General features: G+C 38.4%; 1 pseudogene; it reads left to right on the forward strand.

The window, feature by feature from the left end:
- The first annotated feature begins 1,115 nt into the window (after positions 1–1,115).
- LOC102868449 lies at positions 1,116–3,133 on the forward strand (annotated as a pseudogene).
- The last annotated feature ends 5,325 nt before the right edge of the window (positions 3,134–8,458 follow it).

An 8,458-nucleotide genomic window follows, 5' to 3' on the forward strand; every position in this document is an offset into this window, starting at 1 on the left:
CATGGGTCAGTATTCTACTATTTTGGTTACTATGATATTGTTGGATTTCTTAGTGTCTTTTAGGGACAAATTTTATCTCTTATTGTTGAATTAAGATAATTAAACTTCTTTCCTTTTCTTCTTTTTTTTTCTCAGTGTATAGCCCCTATCAGTGCTCACAGCACATAGGAAAGGAGGCTAGGCAATGGTTTGAGGCTATAGTTTATTCTGGCATGGGTACACTGTCAAAGACCCACAGAGAAGGCTCTGCTATAAATCCATTACCATGTTCAAACTTACTTATTATTTAATGTAAATTTAAAATTGCTTATCAAGTTTCTAAAAAGTTATGTTTGGAATTTTTATAGCATTAAATATAATTGAAAATATAATTAAAATTCTAGATTTTATGGGCATGGTGACAGAAATGAGGCTGAGACAGAATAATATAATTTTGTACAATGATTTATTCACCACAACACCTTTTATGAAAAACACAAAAAGGCAAGTTTATACACATGGACCTCATCTGATGGACTACACAGCAATTAGACTGGTTACATCTGTAAAAAGAATATTAGAGAACTCTATATCAGATTTAAAACCAGACCAGATGTTGACTGTGGAAGGGATTCATGTGCAAGTTCAAACGGAAGTAAAAGAAAATGAAAACAAATCCACGAGAACCAAAACACAACTTTGAATCTATTCCTCCTGAATTTAAAAACCATCTCAGGAACAGGTTTGAGGTCTTGAATACTAATGAACAAGGATCAGACGTGGTGTGGGAGGATATTAAGAATATCACTCATGAAGAATGCAAAAGGTCATTACAAAGACAGAGTAAGAAGAAAAGACCAAATTGGATGTAAGAATGGACTCTGAATGTTGTATTAGAGCTCTCAGAAGCCAAAACAAAGGTAAAAACAAGGAGTTAAAAACAGTGAACTTGTAAAACATTACACAATTTGGGGGAACCTGGAGGACATTATGCTGAGTGAAATATCTTATTCACAAAAGGACAAATACTGCATAACAGTACTGTTACAATATAGGACAGACATGGGGGTGGGGTTGGGGATGGAACGGGCAAAGAGTGGCTAGATAATGAACACTGGCCCACTGCCTCATTGACAATGAGTGTGGCCAAGTTTGATGGAGAGATGTTGCTGTTTGGCTTTCTGGATACAGACAGCTTCACGAAGGTTTTTCTGAGGCAGTAAATAATCACACAGGAGGAGACTGCCCATCCTTACCCATGGATCAGCTGATGGATTCAAATTGCACGTCTTTGGGATAACAGAGCAGCATCTTACCACTGGGTCACCAGTGTTGCTTTGGATGCTGTAGAAGTTTGCTCTGGAGTTGGTAGTAGCTGTTACCAAGGCCTCTGGAGATCTACCACAGTCTGGTGAGGAGTATGATCTTTACCAAAGTTTTCCTGGCTTCCAGGCATTTTGTGAAACACAAGGAGACAGGTTGCTTCAGTGCATGAGTAAAGTAATGCGGTACCATGGATGTTGGACCAACATTAAGGATCTAAGTAAGGTGACTGAGTTGGAAGGCAAGTTTGATTTACTGGTTGATACCAGTGATGTTATTCTGGCAAGAGTGTGAATCTTACTGCGTGAGGCCTCAGGTTTGAACAAAAATCAACAACCTGTCCTACCTGAAGGACTGCACGTCTCCAAAACAATCATGTCCCACTGCAACCAGAAGACAAGAGAATATAACAAGAAAACAAAATCTGAAACTTTACGGCTCTTTCATGCTAAAAACATTATGCAGCCTCAGCTGAAGTTTTGAGAGAAGACTGGCAATTCCAGCACATATTTTCTCCTGAAAATCTTCATCAAGCCCAATGCTCAGAAATATCTACCTCCAGCACTTTCTAAAGAAAGGTGGGAGTGTCCATGAAAGTATCCTGAAGACTTAGATATCCCATTTGCCCTGGCAGATTTCATCCATCAGCAGAGAACCCAGCAGGTGAAGCAAGACATTTCTGAACGCTTATTGCTATGAGGTAGATCACTTTACTCCACCAGATTCAGTCCTTCAAAAGCCATAGCTACAGTTGTACAGACAGACTCTGTAGAAGAAACACCCTGCCATTTCATGTCCTCCCTGGATGAACTTGTGGAGCCCAACGAAAAACTCTTGAGTTGTAAAGAATTTGCTGTTAATTTGGAGCATCACTCTTACAGGAGCTTCCTAATAAGACTCACCTGCCTGATGCAAATCTTCACTTGAACAGAAGACTTCATTGTGGATACCCTAGGGCTTCGGAGTGATATGTATATGCTCAATGAGAGTCTCACAGACCCCACTATTGTTAAGGTCTTCCACAGTGCTGACTCAGACACAGAATGGCTACAGAAGGACTTTGGTTTGTACGTGGTAAACATGTCTGATACCTATCAGGCTGTGCACCTCCTTAACCTGGGCAGGCACTCACTCGACCATCTGCGGAAGCATTATTGTGGTGTGGAATAAAAAAAGCACTATCAGCTGGCTGACTGGAGAATATGACCTCTCCCTGAGGAAATGCTCCATTATACCTGTGAGGACATGCATTACCTCCTGTACATTTATGACAAGATGAGGATGGAGCTGTGGGACTGAAGCAAAGAGCAGTCTGTGCAGTGCAGGTAGTGTGGGAGTGGAACAGGGATATCAGTCTTTTTACAAAAGTGAGTCCTAGCTTGAACCAAATAGGAAGCAAAAGAAGCACCTTCAACACACAGCAGTTGACAGCCTTTCAGCTGCTCTTTGCCTGGAGGGATAAAACAGCTCAAAGGAAAATAAAAGCTATGAATATGTACTGCCAAACTATATGATGCTGAAGATCACTGAAGAACTGCCTAACAAACCTCAGGGAATCGTAGCTTGTTGTAACCCAGTCCCACCTCTTATTTGGCAACAGACCAATGAAATGCATCTTTTTAATCCAGCAGGCTCAAGAGATGCCCCTACTCAAGTGTGAAGTTGCAGCTGGAATGTAGAAGAGTGGATCACTGCTCAATTCTGAGAAGTTGAAGAATGTCCTTTTTGGACCACGTGTTCCCATGCACCTCCAAATGGCAGTCCTTTTGTCCCGACCAATGAGCATTGCAAGGAAAAGCTTAAACAGACAACCAGGAACACAAGCATGTAGAAAATCAGACATAACTGGCCAAAGAAATAGTGTTGAAGAAATCTTCAGGTCCCCTAGTGGTCTGGAGGCACCAAATGGGAGTGCTGGTTTTATATGGACTTATATTAAACCATTAAAAATGGAAAGAAAAGATAAAGAACACTGCATTAGAACAGATGAGGGAAAGAACTGTCCAAAAGGAATATAAGATTCGGCATTAGATATATGACAAGAATTTGGAATAAGGAGTGCACTGCAGGGTGTGCTAGGGAGTGGGGGGGGGGGGAAGAAAATGTGCGACAATGAAAAAATAAGTATTTTTAAAAAGTATAAAGAATTGAACAGAAGATTTCAAAAGTCAGCTTCTAAAGACAAAGCAAAGTAATGAGGTAGTAAATAAAAAGAGAAGCAGGATTAGAGGAGATAAAAGTTTAGCTGAGAGAAGCTGGTTTGGAGGTAGCTGTGAGATACAAGTGGAGAGATCTGCAAATAGATGAAATAAGTGTATGAAGTTAAAAAGAAACTCAATAAATGTTGGAGATAACAATTTTGGTAGTCATACACATTTATATAGGTCATTACATAAATTGAAGGAATTATAAAAGATGAGTCTGTTGAGAAAGAATGATAGAATGATCAAAGCCACAATGAGATACCATCTCACCCCAGTAGCCTTGGCAAAGTTTAGTAGGGCAGCAAGCAATAAATATTGGAGAGGCTGTGGAAAGATGGGAACTCTCGTATACTGTTGGTGGGATTGTAAAATGGTGCAACCACTCTAGAGGACAGTTTGGTGTTTCCTCAAAATGTTGAACACAGAAACTCCATATGACTCAGTTATTCCACTACTAGCAACATAGTATATCTCAAGGAAATTAGAACTGAGACACAAATGGATATTTGTACAGCACTGTTCACAGGAACATAACTCACCATTGCAAGAACATGAAAACAGCACAAATGTCCAACCACAACCGAATGAATTGAGAAATTGTGGTATACTCACACAATGGAATACTATGCAGTACTCAGGAGCAATAATTTTGAAAAATATCACTTGGGAGAGGCTGGAGAGCATTATGCTGAGAGAGCTAACACAGTCTCATAAGGACAAATACTGCAAAAGATCATTATGTAAATATAGAAGGATAACTAGTAAAACAGAAATGTACATGAATTCAAGGGGTGTAGGGGAGAACGGAGGGGTGAGGATGGGTAGGGATGAAACCACAGGGCTGCTTTTGTGGGTGGGTGAGGGAAGCAAATGGGAAGGATCTAGGTGAAAAGATAGGGTAATGATGGGTAAAGTCCAATGGTGATTAATTTTATAAAATATAACACTTGAGAATAATTGTATGAAACACAATGTGAATGATGAATAATGTGAAACACAATGTATATAAACTTTGTGATTAAACCAATAAAAAAAGTAGACTAGAATATATATAAATGATTGTATGAAACACAATGTAAATGAAGGACTGTATAAAACAAGGTATGTGAATGAAACATAATGTAAAGGAATTATTATATGAAAACTAATAAAAATGTGTATATAAAAAAGAAAAGAATAGAATGAGGAGACTCCAGAGAATGCCATTCTTATAAGGGAATAATAGAACACAAGACTAGGACTAGTAAGCATGTGCATTGGATGCAAAACTTAAGCACAAAAAAATATGGTAATCAAGAAAGATGATATGTAAAGATAATATCCTTAAAAATTAGTCCAAAAATCCATCCTTTAAAAGAAATACCATGAGGGAAGTACTTAAGAAAACTGAGAGATCCTAGAGGCATGCTGTTCGAATCCACCAGATGCTCTACTGGAGAAGGAGTGGCAATCTCCTCCTGTACCAGTCAGATCTGATTTGATGGTACACACACACACACACACACACACACACACACACTTAAACACTCACACAATTTAAAAAAAGAAAGAAAATGGAGAAAATGCAGAGAAGTTGAAGAACTGGTCAAAGAAGTAAAGAATTTCAGGAAGGAGAAAGTACTGAGTAGTGTAAGCTCAATCAACAGAGGTCAACTGAGAAAATATCAGTGGTCTTTGAAATCCCTTCATAGAGTCATTTTCTACAAGGTGATGAGCTATCTTTCCTTCATTACTATTATCCTGGTTGTTGCTAGGTGCCATGGATTTTACTATGACTTGTAACAACCCTATAACCAACAGATTTGAGCCTTGCCTTATTCTATACTATCCTTATGATCTCTGACATATGCCAACTCATGAAAATCATTGTGTCAACTGATCTTGTTGAGGGATTTCCTGTTTTTCTGATCCTCTAACTTTCACAGCATGATGTCTTTTCTCAAAGACTAGCCCCTCCTGATAATGTGTCCAAAGTATGTGAGATGAAGTTTCACCATCCTTGCCTCTAAGCTGTACCCTGGTTGCACTTCCTTCATAACATATTTGCTTATTCTTTTGGCAATCATTGGGATATTCAGCATTTTTCATCACAATTCAAAGTAATCAATTAATCTTTAAGCTTCCAACCTTACCTTCATTGTTCAACTTTCAGGTGCACTGGAAGGAAGTGAAAAATACCATGACACAGATATCCTTGTTCTTTAGCACTCTGGAGAGATCTTTAACAGATATGCCAAAGGCGACACATCTTTTTTTCCTTAATAAATTTTTATTTTATACTGGTTTACTTACCAAGTTCATATACATTGATTTTCACACTGAATCTTTCCCATTTCCTTTACCCACCCCTTCCTCTACCCTTTAAATTGTGTGACCCTATGATTACCCCCCTGCCCTTCCTCATCCCTCTGCTCTTCCCCTCTTCCCCTTAGATCCTCATACCTGTTTTACAAGTTTTCTATTTCCACATTAATGGTCTTACACAGTATTTGTCCTTATGGGACAGAGTTCTCAGCATAATGCTCTCCTGTCCTTCCCAAGTTATGTAGGAATTTTCTAAATCATTGCTCTTGCACGCTGCATAGATTCCACCATGTGAATATATCACAATTTCTTAATCCATTTTGTTGTGGTAGGATGTTTGGGGTGTTTCCATGTTTTTGCGATTGTGAATAATGCTGCAATGAACATTGGTGTACAAATATCTGTGCCTCAGTTCTCAATTTCTCAGGGTATATTCCAAGTGGTAAAATAGCTGGGTCATATGGAATTTCTATGTTCAAGTTTTTGAGGAAATGCCAAACTGCCTTCCAGAGTGGCTGTACCACTTTATCTTGCCAGAACCTCTTTGACATTTATTACTTCCTGTCCTGTTAAACTTTGCCACTGCTACTAGGGTGAGATGGAATCTCATTGCGGTTTTGATTTGCATTTCTCTTATTGTCAGTGATTTTGAGCATTTATTCATGTGTCTGTTCATCATCAGAATATCTTCCTCTGTGAAAGTCTTTCCATGTCTTTTGCCCATTTTGTAACTGTGTTATCAGTCTTTTTTCTTGTGGAGGCCCTATAGGATTCTATAAACCTTTGTAATGAGACCTTCGTCTGAGATGATATTACCATATTTTTTCCCCCCAGTCAGTATGTTTTCTTTTCACTCTGCTGGAAAATGTTTTTGACAAATATAGGAATTTAATCTTTAGATGATCCCATTAATCAACTTTATCTTCTTCTTGTTGTGCATTTCTGGCTATATTTGTCAGCCTTTTTAAGTCATGAGTTAGGCCTTTTAAGCTTGGTCCTACTTTGTCTCTTATGATCTTTATGGTTTGGGCTTTACTCCTAGGTCTCTGATCCACATTGATTTCATTTTTGTGCATGGTGAGAGGGGGCAACACATCTTTTTATTGATTGAGAGCTGCTATTGACATTTTTTTTCCAAGTAAAATTATTGACAACTTCAACAATTTCTTTTCTCCTTCTACAATGGTGTTGCCTATTGGCCCCATGGTGGTGATCATCTTGGAGTTGAGCTTCTTCTGAGACTTCGGTGATCCCTCTTCTTAGACTCGTTTGGAGACATTAAACATGTTAATTTGGAACTGGGGTAAAGTTCTATCACTTTAGGGCTCTACTTGACTCTTCTCTGCTGCTCACCTGGAGGACAATGGCAAATGCATGAACGAATGATCTCCTCATTCCTTGGATGTGGACAGTGCACATACATGGGAGGAAACGGTTACAAAGGAGGGAGGCAGGTAGGGCTGAGTTTGGAGTCCTGAACCCAAGGATGACAATCATGGTATCTGTCTTGTTACAGGTAACAAGGTTTTGGTGTAAGAAGACCTAGAAGATAGCTGAATCTCATCTGCTCTACAAGCCGTGCTGTCAAGTTTCTGTTTCTGTGCTTTATACTCCAATGAATGACTGATTTGCTGAAAGAAAAATCTTTTCCTTTTATGAGCTTAAAATATACAAGTATCTGACATATAGATAACAATAAATGTTGACATTTTGTGACACTGGTGTGAAGATAATCCCTCTGCTTGGCTTTCTATCCTTTACTGGAACTTTGCTGTCATATTTTTGAGAATTCACCACATCAATAAACTGTTTCTATTTTAGAGCTGGGAGTCTTTGAGTTCTTCTTGATGAAAATTTAGGAATAATTGACTTGTGAACTATTGCAGTGGCACCTGAAGCAAAGCTGAGGTATCCTTACTAAACTTAATTTTATGTATAAACTATAAATAGACATAAACTGCTGCGAGCTTTTTTGTAGTCTACTTTGTTTTTGAATATGTTTCATTTGTTATTTATTTTAATTTTTATTGTGATTTCAACGAAACTATACAGAGAAAATTCGTTATTCATCCACCAATTCACATCCAGTATATTTTTTTGGCTTCACAAACAACACTATTTTTTAATTAAGATTTTAATGAAAGTTTATAAAGAACTTGGGTTTCAAATCGTTCGTTGCCCATTTTCCTCCCTGTCTCCCTCACCCCAATTGCTTTTTTTTTGGGGGGGGAAGTCCTTTCACTGTTATAAAGTCCCTCACCCCCACCCCAGACCACTTTACTAGGCAGCTCTTATTCTGGACTCTTGTCATGCCAATAATACCTAATCATATATTCCTTTTATACAGTTTTCTCCCTCATCTGTTTCAATGCCATGTAGATTATTTATCCCCTCTTTTCTAAGTTCTCCCCATCCCCTATGTCAGTTCAATTTTATAACAATGGCATTATGCAGTAAATACTTTTTGTGACTGAGATATTTCACTCAGCATAACGTCCTCCAGGGTCACCCAGTTTGTATACTAATTCATGAGTTCCTTGTTTTTCAATGCAGTATAGTGTTTCACTGTGTGAGCAAACCACAGCTTCTCTATACACTCATTTGTTGGACACTTGGGTTGTTTCCAACTCTTTGCTATTGTGAACAAA

This window comes from Elephantulus edwardii, unplaced genomic scaffold (genome assembly GCF_000299155.1).
Source record: "Elephantulus edwardii isolate Elephantulus edwardi_28Jun2011 unplaced genomic scaffold, EleEdw1.0 scaffold00017, whole genome shotgun sequence".
Classification (NCBI taxonomy): domain Eukaryota; kingdom Metazoa; phylum Chordata; class Mammalia; order Macroscelidea; family Macroscelididae; genus Elephantulus; species Elephantulus edwardii.